This window comes from Pleurodeles waltl, chromosome 5 (assembly GCF_031143425.1).
Source record: "Pleurodeles waltl isolate 20211129_DDA chromosome 5, aPleWal1.hap1.20221129, whole genome shotgun sequence".
Classification (NCBI taxonomy): Eukaryota; Metazoa; Chordata; class Amphibia; order Caudata; family Salamandridae; genus Pleurodeles; species Pleurodeles waltl.
In genome coordinates, this window is record NC_090444.1 from 584,481,257 (window position 1) to 584,495,195 (window position 13,939).

Sequence of the window (13,939 nt, forward strand, 5' to 3'; positions counted from 1 at the left end):
TTCCGTTCCTCTGAGATCTCTCATGAACTAAAGAAACCTTAGCACCACTCTCACAGCCTCACATACAGTCAGTTCCTGTTGCTAAGCTAAGGTTGGATGGGATTTCTGTTTCAAAGCCTGGGTTAGTGCTGACTTCTGTAGTTCCTCTTTATGCCTCCTTTCTGAATTGAATCCAAATAAATGTTATTTATTATAAATGTTGCATTGACCCCTTTTCTGCTATTCCTGTCTCTCCCTTGACCTATATATGTTTTTAAAATGGAAATTGTAAACAACAGTCTTCCCTCTCTAGTTAAAAAGAAACCTCTGTTGTATCATTTCTGGCTCCTTCTCTGCTCTTTCTCACTATCTCTTTCTGATTCTCTCTCTCTCACACTCTATTTCTCTCTTTGTTTGCCTCTCTCTTTTGGGTGACCTTTTTCTCACTCCATTTTTGCTTACATAAACTAAGTTCAAGGCAGACCGATCTCAAAGATTTGAGGTATTATATATTCTATGGTGTTCTTCCAGACAGACCCAAGCCAATTTAAAAAAAGTCAATGGAGCAATTAAAACCAATAAGAGTTGTTATATTTAAGCCAGCTCCAGCCACAAGGTAAATAGATTAATTTGTTGTTCTTTGATTATCCACTCTTGAGTCAGCCTAAGATAATGGCTGGGTCTAAATGAATCAAATCATTTGGTCTAGGGGCAAATTTGTATTTCTTGGAACACACAGAAGTGGCTTCAATTCCCAGGTCTGGCAGTTGACCACAACTTGTGTGATTCTGTGCAAATCCCCGCATCTTGTTGTGTCTCTTATTGTAATATGAAGTGTACAAACTTATTGTCATATGGGTCATGCAATGTAAGAAAGTGAAAACTAAGGGCGCAACCGAAAGTGAAAACTAAGGGCACAACCATACAGTTATTGTACATTTTGAATGCATTTACAGGTTTACAAATGCATTTACAAGTGTGAAATCACTTTTGCTATCCTAAGATGTCAGAAAGTAAAGGTGAAGTAACAAATAGATTACCTCATATTGATCTTTAGTCATGGATAAAGTCCTTTTATCCACAAGTCAAAATGAGTTGGGAAACTGGCAACTGACTCTAATAAACTAAGTGTAAGCTGTCAGAATTGCCTCACTGCTCCTGAATACTGGAGACCTATGTGAAATAGTATGATACGGATATATCAGAAGTGGGGAGGCCGTATTTGTCCCCCCTCTCCCATGCATATTGTCCCAAGGTTCTACGGTGCTATTAGGCTTAGTAATACTCAGAGAAGACCTCTGCCTCTCCTCCTTGCAGCTCCACTGTGCTGCTCTCAATGCTTATCCTCTCCTCTCATTAGCTATTGTAAGCAAGTTATGTTGTGTGTAAGTTATCCTCTCCTCTCATTAGCCACTGTAAGCAAGTTATGTGGTGTGTCAGTATCTGTTAGACATGGGGTCTTTGGTTGGCAGTCAGGTTACCCGCTGTCCAAGCAAGGACCCTCACTCTAGTCAGGGTGAGTCACACACAATCCAAATTATTATGTGCCCACCCTCTGGTAGCTTGGCACTGAGCAGTCAGGCTTAACTCAGAAGGCAATGTGTAAAGTATTTGTGCAATAAATCATGCAATAACAGTATAACACCACAAAAATACACCACACAGTGTTTAGAAAAATATAGAATATTTATCTGGTTAAACGCAGGTCAAAACGATAAAGATTTGATAAGTACACGTTGAAATACCACTTCAGAGAATGATAAAACGAGTCTTTAAAAAGCAACAAGTGTCTCTTGCAAGCACAAAGTACCCGGTTTGCGTCGAAATTATTCGCAAGGGGCCGCATAGGAGGAGTTGCGCAGAAAACGGGGAGGTGTGGGTCAGTTTCTCCAGGCGCACACAGATGATGCGTCAATATTTTTCAAAGCAGTCAGGCCCTTGCGTCGAGTTCTGGCTTGAAGACATGGATCCTCTCCAGGTTGCGGGGTATTTGGATGCCCCGTGGTCGATGCGGTGAAGTCCTGGGCATGGAGGACGAAGTCACAGGAGCTGCGTCGATCCAGTGGGCAATGCAGGGAAATTTCTGTTGCACGGCAGGCGCTGCGTCGATTCTTCTTGCAGGAAGTTGGGCTCTGTTGTACCGGCTCAGCTATGCATCGATCCAGTGGGCCGTACGTCAAAGTTCCGGTTGCAATGCTGGCGCTGTGTCGATCTCCTCTCGTTGTTCCTGTTCGGCATGCAGTGATTTTCTCACCGCAATGCAGGCTGTGCATCATTTCTGGCAGGCTGTGCGTCAAATTTTCACTGCACAAGGAGTTCTTTGCTGGATTAAGAGGGTCATTCTGACCCTGGCGGGCGGCGGGAAACGTCCCGCTGGGCCAGCGGGCAACCACCAAAAGAGCACCTGCCTGCCTGCCCAGCGGGAAAGGCCCTGCAACAAGCAAGCCGGCTCCGAATGGAGCCGGCGGAGTTGCAGGGGGGCGACGGGTGCAGTTGCACCCGTCGCGATTTTCACTGTCTGCTAAGCAGACAGTGAAAATCTTTATGGGGCCCTGTTAGGGGGCCCCTGCACTGCCCATGCCAGTGGCATGGGCAGTGCAGGGGCCCCCAGGGGCCCCATGACACCCGTTCCCGCCATCCTGTTTCTGGAGGTGAAAACCGCCAGAAACAGGCTGGTGGGATGGGGGTTGCAGCGCCGCCATGGAGGATTCCCCCAGCCTGGGGAAATCCGGCGGAAAACCGCCGGACCCGGCTGGGCGACGCCGCGGTCGGAATACTAAATGAAGCACCGCCAGCCTGTTGGCGGTGCTTCAGCCGGCCTCCACCCTGGCGGTCATAGACCACCAGGGTCAGAATGAGGCCCTAAGTCTTTTTGGCCCTGAGACTTCGAGGAACAGGAGGCAGGCTCTATCCAAGCCCTTGGAGAGCACTTCTCAGCAGAGCCAGAGGGCAGCAGTCCTTTGCAGAAAAGCAGTCAGGTGAGTCCTTTGGGTAGCCAGGGAGTTCCTCTTGGCAGATTGCAGCTCCTGGTTCAGAGTTTCTTCACCAGTAGTATCTTGTCCAGAAGTGTCTGAGTTGGTAGGGTCAGAGGCCCTGTTTAAATACCCAACTGTACCTATGAAGTAGGGAAGACTTCAAAGAGTCGCTAAGAAGTGCACCAGGTCCTCTTTCAGTTCCATCCTGTCTGCCAGGGTCCCAGTAGAGGGTGTGGCAGTCCATTGTGTAGGGCAGGCCACTGTCCTTTCAAATGTAATTGTCAGGCCCTCCACCCTCCCAGCCCAGGAAGACACATTCAAAATGCAGATGTATGCAAGTGATGCTGAGTATCCTGTGTTTGGGGTGTGCCTGAGTGAATGCACAAGGAGCTGTCAACTAAACCCAGCCAGAAGTGGATTGTAAGGCACAGAAAGATTTCAGTGCTGAGAAATTCCCACTTTCTAAAAGTGGCATTTCTAAAATAGTAATATTAAATCCAACTTCACTAGTCAGCAGGATTTTGTATTACCATTCTGGCTGTACTAAATATGACCTTGTTGCTCCTTTCAGATCAGAATCTACTACTCAAACAGTATATGAGTGTAGCCCTAATGTTAGCCTATGAAAGGAGCAGGCCTCACAGCAGTGTAAAATTAATTTGGGAGTTCTACACTACAAGAACATATAAACTACACAGGTATATGTCCTACATAGCACCCTGCCCTGGGGGTTATGTAGGGCCTACCTTAGGGGTGACTTATATGTAGGAAGAGGGGAGTTTAAGGTGTGGCAAGTACTTTTAAATGCCAAGTCGAATTGGTAGTGAAACTGCACACACAGGCCCTGCAGTGGCAGGCCTGAGACATGCTTAGGGGGCTACTTATGTGTGTGGCACAACCAGTACTGCAGCCCACTAGTAGCATTTAATTTACAGGCCCTGGGCATATGTAGTGCACTTTGCTAGGGACTTACAAGTAAATTGAATAAGCCAATTGGGTATGAGCCCATGTCACCATGTTTTAAGGAAAGAGCATATGCACTTTAAGCACTGATTAGCAGTAGTAAAGTGTGCAAAGTCCTAAAGCCAGCACAAATGAGGTCAGAAAAAGAGAAGGAGGAAGGAAAAATATTTGGGGGTGACCCTACAGAAAGGCCATTTCCATTAGTTTTGATTCCAAACCACTTTGAACAGGAGGAAGGTGTTTTGTGTTCAAATTCCAAAAGTTTATCCTCTAACCTGGAAGATGAGATATTTAAAGAAAAACAATGGCCAGGGGCTTTGTCACCGCAACACATCTTAACCAAGTATGAAGGAGGATTGTCCATCTTCTGCAAAATGGCAACAGTACTTTTTTGGGTGCAAATTGGCTGAGCCTGATACACACACCCAGTTGACTAAACGGAATGCCTGATCTTCTAAAAGACACACAATTGATTGTGCACAATTTGGGAAATGTGGTGCCATGCAAGTGAACTAATTAGAGTGCCCCCTATTAGAGTAGAGCTTTGAATGGGTGCTTAGTTAGCCTGTCCCACATGCACTCATTCTGAATTTAAGCTAGTCGTCTAAATAGCGCTGCTCAACTTTTGACTTGATAGCACTATGTAGAAGAGTACAGAGTAAGAGTTGGACCAAAGGTGCAGGGTCAACACTCAAGCATTGAAGAAGACCTGCTGCCTCTGAAACCTGAAGGAGAAGGAAGTACACTGGATGGCATAATAGGAAGTTATCAAAGCTGAGAACTATAGCCCTGGCTGCTCCACAATATGCTATGAGGGCTGTGGATCACTAAGATCTGCCAGCGTTAGAGAACTGTTGGTGCTACACTGCCCAATCCAGGTTGCCAATATTAAGAGTGGAGCACTTCATTCTTTTTATGTTCTCCAAGAGAGTATCGAAAAGAGTGTTGCACCTACACTCATGTGTAAGAGAGGCAAGAGTTAAGAAGCCTGCAGAGCAGACAGTGGGATAGTGTAGCCCCTGCTGTATATGTTCCTCTGTGCATGTACTGCATCATTCAATGTGGTTGCACCATTCCTCTAGTTTATGCTGCTCTTGGTGACATGCCCTCTCCTGTCGCTGTTGAGTTGAAGGATACCAAAACTCTGTGATCGGCAACTCTATTTCCGGTGCACAGTGGTAGCCTACATGTGGCAACTTTATTTAACGTCCTACCAGAAACCATCCTCCAAAGGTGAGCTTTGACTGTTCTGCCCCATAACTCCCTTTGAACTGAAACCTGAAAAGGAGGTACTTTGCAGTTGGAGCAGCATGTGGTTCCTCTGGTCCCAGAGACAAGAAGCAATGTTTGCTAGAAGGACTGCCCCCTGTCCTCTGTTCTATTGGCGCCGGACATCTTCCGTCATAGCACTAATGACAAACCTTTGCTTCCATTGACTACCTCACAGTACCTCTTTTGTCAGTTGCAGAAGAAGCAGCGGCCAGGAGTTAAACATGCCTCCTTCACTTTACACGATGCTGTCTGCAACAGGGACTTTAATTAAGGAGGCTACAGCATAAGCTAAAAAATTACATTAATGTATTCACTGAAGATTTTTTGGAGGCTTTGTAGAAACTCACATAAATTAGGACTTTCTCAGAGGCATGGCAGGTTCAAAAAAGTATAATTGTATATAAAAAAACGTGTATGTATTGAGCATTGTTTACAAGCAGTTATTTATGTGAAAGTTAATGTCCCTGCATTTTTAGAATACATGTGCGTCAATGACATCATTTTAACAACACCAGAACACCTGCAATTTCAAGAGCTAATTTGGAAAAAGGCTCATCTTCAATGACCAGCAATTACATTATCCTTACCTGACGTACTTGTTTCTCTGGAACCATTCGCGGTGGTTTAATTAACGTGTTCTCGTATTTGACAGCTTCTTGATGAGTTTCAAAATAATCTCGTTATGGGTTTTTATGTTTATTAAGGAGAACTCTGGTTTAACAGAATGTGTTCTACAGTTTTTTAACCCCTTTTCTGTTTATGAATTTTAAGTCTCCTCTGTTTTTGGTATACATCTCATCGTTCAGTGTTATAAATAGCTACATAAATTCAAACTGCATTTTAGTTCAGAAATAGCATTGTCCCTGACTGAGATGATGTGCCACACTAAATAAATAGGCTATAAATGAAAAATAGACATATTTCATCTTTAACGGGACTGGAGTCCCTGGGCTGGATAACCTAAAGTGGGAAAACAGAGCCGGATCACAGTACATTTTTGGCAGGCGCTGGTAAATGACCTTGGGGCAAGTAAGGAGGAGCTTAGTGCAAACCTATTTTACCACCATTTTTTGGAAAAAGATGTGTGAGATTGCAAAATGTAACAAGAATATGTGTACATTTTTAGCAGATTACAGTTGAATCACAGCAAAATGGCAACCGTATACACGCCAAAATTAGCAATAAAGCACCAGGTTAATAAACCAATAATACAAAACAAATATATAACCCAAGAACATATTACAGTCTGGGAACAAAATGCAACAAAAGAACAACACAAAACTATAAAAAAATGACAACAAACAAAACACAATACAAGAACAAACAAATATAACATGGCATAGCAAAATATCAACACAACAATGTAACAGACATATACACCAAGAAAACACAACAGAAATCCACAAATGTACAACGGAGTTGGATTAGGTTGCTTTTTTGTGTTCTAGTATTACGGTGCGATACTCTTTGTTTTGTTCTAGCTGTGATTTTGTTCATTTTTGTTATGTTTGTGTTTTTTTGGTGCTGCTGCACTTCAACTGCTGTCTGTCAATTTACACATGCACAAATATTTTTGTCTCACATTACCACCTGGATTAAGCTGTTTTCATAACATGGCGGTAAAAGGTTTTGTACAGATCACCCCCTTACTTATCACTTGTAATAGAGCCAGTCAAAAAAGTTTTGAAATTTGCCCCCTTGTTTTCAAAAGCACATTTCTTCCAGGTAAAAATGTATTTTTCTCACCTGAAGGAAGGTGATGTATAAAACGCTTTCTTAGCTAAAAGCCAGTAGCCTATTTGATACCTGTCTAATAATTTTGAATTTATAAACACATTATGATGATTCATTTCAGGTTTCAATTCCTTCCTTCCATATTCGACTATATTTCTGATATACATTTTGAACAAGTCAGATCTTCGTGGCTCTAGTGTAAGCTGAATTTTTCCTATTCCATACAAACTGACAATTAACAGACCTTTTCCTCTTGATATTATTCTGCTGGGGTGCGGTGACGGGAGGATAAGGGTTGAAATTACCTAGAGGAAAGGTGGAGAATACCAAGTCCTGCACCTTTGACACTGTCTCCCAGCGTTAGCCTTCGCAAACTTGCAAAAATTCTACTAGAAATAACCTTTTGTAAGAATAATAAAGTTGCAACACTAGTTGTTAGATACAAAATCTAGAGGGAAGCACTCAAAATCCCAGAAGTCCTCTATACACTGTCAAATTAAAGTTCATTTATTTTCAAATCAACAGATTGTGATGTTGTCTGAATATTCCATTTCTTGTGGGATCCACCCAATAAATTCCAATCTTAGGGGGTTATTACAACTTTGGAGGAGGTGTTAATCCGTCCCAAATGTGACGGATATACCACCAGCCGTATTACGAGTTCCATAGGATATAATGGACTCGTAATACGGCTGGTGGTATATCCGTCACTTTACCGTCACTTTTGGGACGGATTAACACCTCCTCCAAAGTTGTAATAACCCCCTTAGTCTTTGTTTACATAAAAAAAATCTATGATTTTTTTCATTTAATTCCCATCTCCACGTGTCAGTCCAGTCAACATTTTTCATCCCACAACAGGAAATCATCAAGGATTAATTCTGGTGAACATCATTAGTGAGCCCTCACGCTTATGATACTTCTTTGTATTTTATTCTAGCAGTGTACTCCAGGTCCAAATCCCAAACGTATAAAACCATATGAAGCAGTGTTAAGCTGCAGGCACTTGGTGGAAAACAACATTTATGGACTTCTTAAGACTTTGGAGATGTGCAACCAGAGTTAGAGACAAAACAATTGGAAAAGACTGTCTGGCCAGTTCTTCACGACCTGTTAGACTGAAGGGCAAATAAACAATCCTTGTGATAATCATACCTAGTGCACTTGGAAACACAAAATCCAGGTAATACTGAAATATCATTGAACTGCCAAGAGCTATGACATGTTATTGGAGGGTGGTATGGGGAACAGTATCAAATTCAGGCAGTACATGCATCATTTACAATAAATTTAATGTCCAGTGTTATTCTTTTATGCAAAAATAACAGAAACCTTAAGTAACATTAAGGTACTTTAATTTTTAATCTGCATTTTCATGGCAGTAGCATTTAATTAAATAATCGGCATGGCTATCTTAAACTAATGTCTGTGTTTGGCTAGTAAGTGATAAACTGTTACTTAGGTAATAGATTTAGCCAGTCAGTTACGTTAATGTGCAATGACAAGTGCTTGCCATCATGACTGGAAGGAAACAAGCTTTTTCCAAGTTTATCCCCACCTTTTACCCTCATTTCGACTGTTAGCTGCAGCTTTTTCAACTCTGAGAGTGCACTGAAGCCTGCTGTAGAGACCTCAGTGACAGTGTTGAATCCCTTTCCAAAAGGTATGTTGAATTGGGTGTCACCAGTTGTCATGTACTGACTTCTAAGTCCCTAGTATATGGTACCCAGGGCATGAAAGGCAGAGTGTCCCCTCAGTGCTGCACCAATGGTTGTGCCACATTGTGTGTGACAATGTGAGAACATGGCCCCCATTCTGCCACTGCAGACTAGAAAAGTAGTGTCACACTGACATTTTGACTTTGCCGTTAACATTTATGGCATAACCACGCTATCCCATAACCACCATATCCCCTAAAAAGACATATGTCTCCACTAAGGAAGGCCATGCAGGGAGCTGTATTTTGTTCAGTAAGACATATATTTCTGATATGTTTTAACAACATCACTCCCAAATTGTTGTTGTGCTGTGGATAAAGTTGGTAGCACCATTGCCTAACATAGGGTTACAGGTTGGCAACCCAACCCAGCTACCTCCTGAATGGGGCCACCTCACTTGGTCATGTAAGGTATCAAATTAATCATGGCATTAAATATGACTTGATGTTCAATTTGCCATTTATGTCACTTTTAAAGTTGATCAACATTTAGAAAGATGTCATTCTTTGCCCCAACTAGTCCAATGGCCTCACAAAGGCACTAGCACACAGATTTCCGACCACTTGAGAAGATGTGTGAATGACTCCCAGGTTTAGGAACAAAGGTGATAGCCACAGAGTGAAGTGTGACCTCCTCTCCCAGGATAGCTACTCAGGGTGTTAGCCTAAGAGGCGAGCTTCAAAGAGGAAGCTTCCTTTGAAGGGCAAATAGTGCTAACACTCCTGAGCAGGGTGCCTTTTGTTCCTGTAGACAGGTTGGAGACAGGGATGGAGAGGGGAACACAGTGCCAGAACTGGTTTTCCAGTGGCCGTGTAGCTCTTAGGTAGCCACATCTCTGGGGTTGGCTACCATGCTACTGTCAACCAATGAAGGGTCATGCCATCCTGGAACGGGCAGGAATGTCGCACTCTGGGATAGCCAGATGCCACACCAGACAAGAACTTCATCACTCAAGAGGAGGGAATCCACTAACTTGTTGGCTAGTGACTACATTTTCATCTTGGGGAACGTATCTGAGATAAATAAAGCATCTTTCACACTCTAAACCTCAGTACAGCATGGATTTGGAGAAAGGACTAAAGGAAGACCATCCTGCTAGCATTAAAAGTGCACACCGAGAGGCTGCACCATTGGAAGGACTGTCCTTGCTGCACTTTGTGCTAGTAATGTTTGTATGGTGTCAGTAGCCCCTGGCTTGGGGAAAGGTTGATCTTCAGCCCCATATCAAAATAATGACTCCAAGGGTCAGTCTGCTGGACCCTTGGAACAGCACCAGGGACATTAAAAGTGGAAGAGCCCAAATTGCCTAGTTGATAGCCACCACAGATGTTGTGTCACTACCAGATTCCGCACACGTCAAGAGACTTATCCAAGATAGCCAAAAGTTGCAACCATGTCTGCTGGACCCGGGGTCATTGTCTTTTCTTGAATTCATCACCCAAGAGGGACACTAGCCCCCACCAAAGTTTTGCAGCCTGACAGCTGTGTCACAAGAAACAATGGCCAGTTGCAGCAGCCTTTCTTCAATTGGAAAGAGGACTTTGTGGGACCCCGAGATCCTTGGCCAAAGTCACCCCATCTTTCCTGTGGGCAAAGGACTCACCCAGAACTTATCTCTGTCAACCACACAGCATTAGGAGCATCCTTGAGCATCCTTTGCCTGCATCTGGTCCTGGGCAGATGAACGGAGTCCGGCTTTGCAAAACTCCATGGAGTTGAAAATAAACTCTGTGAAATTTCACAAAGTCGGAGTTCCATGCCCTGTGAAGTCCTCCTAAATGCGCCCATCTCAGAAGCACTAAGCAGGGTCGGGCCTTGTCAGTCAGGACCGACCCTGCTTAGTGGTTCTGAGATGGTTGCATTCAGGAGGACTGTAGGCAGTGAAAGCTTTTGCACACTTCTGCAGTGTTCAAGGGGCAGGCCAGTGCAAAAGAAGCCTGAAATGGCAGCTTTCTTTTGCTGCCTATGGCCCTGGTCTGAAATCAGGTCAGGGCCGTAGGCACCGAAAGCTGCCAGACCTATTGTGCACCAGCCTGCCCCATGTGCAGTGCACACAGGACAGCCCGGTACACAAGAGGCTTAAAACAGCAGCTTTCACTGCCTATGGCCCTGGCCTGAATTTGAATTCTGTTTCAGTCCTTATTTGTGCAACAACAAAAACAAAACAGACAAGGACTTACCTGGGTCTTCCAAGTGGGTACTCCTCTCTTCGTCGTCCGACAGTGATAAGTCCACTCAGTGGCTGCCTCCCTCCTCTGCTCCAAGGTGCTCTGCAGTTATGCGCTGCACAGCGCAATCACAGACTGTCTGCGCTTGCGCTGTGTAGCTCATACTGGGCTGCAGTGCACACTGGGTGAGCTCTGCTCCAAGGGGAGTGCAGAGTTCCAAAAACTCTGTTAGCTCTGCCAGGGGAGCGAAACTCCCCACATACCCCTACCTGCATCATTCAGCATCAGGACCAGTCCATTGTTGTCTATGGCGGTTGTCTTGTAAAGTTTGGGCTTTGCTTCAAAGACACTCTGGTGTCCAGGTAACTGTGCAAAGTTTCCTTACTTGCCCACTAGACTTCTGTCCTGCCAGAATTGGTCTCCAAACTCAAGTCAGAATTGCCCAACTAACTCTTTAAAAAGTTGAAAAACATTTTGTTGTTCAATGCTTGTTTGCAGATGATATGAGAGGTATTTATTGCTTTAAAAATTCCTATCTCCAGAACAGTATGTTCTATGTTTAAGAATTTTTGTTGTGTTTCTTTCGTGTTATGTGACTTTCTTATTCCATTGTTTCATGCTGTAACTTTACATATTGTTCCTTTGTTATATTTTAGTGCTGTCAGCCACAGCTACCCAGGATCGAGCTTAAGGTTAAGTAAACATGCCTGACTGGACCCAAGATGGTATTTGAGAGTGTACTATGTGAAAAGGTCCCACAGCCATATCATAAAACACAAAAATGCTCACATTAACTGATCTTTATCAGCATGTAATAAAGTCATAAACCAAAGCAAAACAGCTCTAGGTCTGGTGTTCCTGAACTATAACTTAGCATATAACAGAAGCTCATAAAATGTAATAAACCTGAATCGTGTTTGACTGAATTCATTTCATTGATTTTTAAGAATCACTTAATTGTGAGATGTTTTAATCACATAAACAAGAGTAAATTAATCCAGTTAAAATTGCTTATAAGTATTATTAATAACCAATAATTACACTGGGTAACTAACCATGTGGGCTTCTTCCGGTGCCAAGTGGAACTGATTTTATTTTTTCTATAATACTGAGACCTAAGCTAGAAAAGACATACAGTATATATCCATGGTCCATTATTTAACAGTAAAAGATATAGAACACTGTTGTCTAGGTGAATCCATCACAACTTAAGAATGGCTTTATAAATTTGGATCATAACTTGCAATAGTTTTAGGAAAAAAGCATACAGAGCAGTCTCAACAGAAGAACTACCACAAAAGTATAGTTAATTAGTTACCACAGTAGCCAAAGATATCAAGTCCATTCTTATCTTTGTCATTAGATGTCCTATATATTTCAGTACCAGAAGGCAACATTAAACGGGCCTCATGTAGGAGAGCTTAGTGATTTGTTAACCAGTTGCAATCTAGTCGGTAACTGCTAAAATAGGCTTTTGCCATATAAGGCAGACATACACATTTTTTGTGACTCTTTCAAATTGTGAATTGTTGTTGCATAAATCTAAATAGCGGTTCCTTATAAGAGATTTGCAAAGAAGAAATCACTACTATTATGTACAAAGGATTCATAGTTTGTGAACAGTCACAGAACAGGCATTTTGCACATGCAGTTTAACACCAAATAGAAACTGGTGGTAATCATGTGCAAAACAGGGAAATGTTCCCATGTTCTCAGCTCCAGCAAAAGCCTCTGAAAGAAATTAAACAAAACCTGAAACTAGAACCTAACCAAGGGTGTTTTTCATGGGCTTAGTGAGAATCCATTTAGGGCCTGATTTAGAGTTTGGGGGAGGGGTTTATTTCGTCACAAAGATGACAGATAGCATGTCCCCCATATTACATTTCCATTATAGACTATGGAAATTGTAATTCAGCGAACTGGCTATCTGTCACATGTGTGACAAAGTACCCCTCCTCCAAACTCTAAATCAGGCCCTAAGTATTTTTTGAGAAGTTAGTGGTCACAACATGTTATGTGTGCTTTAACATGTTAATCAGGGAAATCTTTTTTAAAACTCTGATAAATATACAAATTCCACTGGAAGATACATTTTGCATGGCTCCAGTTCATTACTGGTTGATCCTCATAGGGCCTGAGAATCTGGTGGTAGTAAGTGAAAACTTTTGTTGCTGTGACCATTATAGATTCAGGTACCAAAACATTTGTGCTTAGCAAAAGTGAATTAGGAGTGCAAGGAGATGTGGGGAGCATGATTTGGCCCCCGGCAATATGTGAGAAGGTGTCTTGGGGGTACATATACTGTCTTCAAAATTTAAAAAAAAAGTTTCTTGCCAGATTGAAGGATTTCAGTTCATAACTGCAGATCTGCAAATCTGCAGGTAAATTCTCTTTTTTAATTCAGTATCTATTAAATATTTTCTGTTATCTATTATCCATAATAACATTTTTTACAAATCTTGAAAAAACAGCAAAAACATTTCAGTGTGATTATGCATGACAGAACCAATTACAGTTCACATTGCTGTGCTATGGCAGACTGAGGCCCTTGCTGAGGGCAAGGCCTGGTATTCAGAGCTGACAGTGAAATCCAAAATAGGCTTTTAAAGCCTACTATGCATATTGAAAAACCATGAGCAACAGAGTCAGTAGCTCAGAAGCTGGTGTGGGGCTCTTCTCAATATGACACATCCATAAACATAAAGTAAAATAATATTTCCTAGTCAAGAAATCCACCTTTACAAATTTGAGGTCAGGATGTAATAAGTTGTGTAAACATTAAAATCAAAAGGGGCCAGCATACACTATGAGAGAGAGCTCATTTTCAACAGAAGACTTCTTGCTTTCTTTTGATGGTCAAGCATTACTCTAACAGTTGTATACTTATGAAGTTTTGTTAACACATCCAGTAGCTGATGTTCTCTCACTAAGTCAGCCAGAATGGGCAAAATTGTTACATGAAAAACAGAGATAAAAACTGAAGTCAGGCCCATTAGTGCCATGGAAAAGATACGATCAGTCATATATACTCCATGACTACAAACTATGCATTTAGCCATTAGTAGGCAGTTATTATTTCACGAAAACCCTGTGTGCATATCAGCCACCAGTCTTAATTTCTCCATTCTTG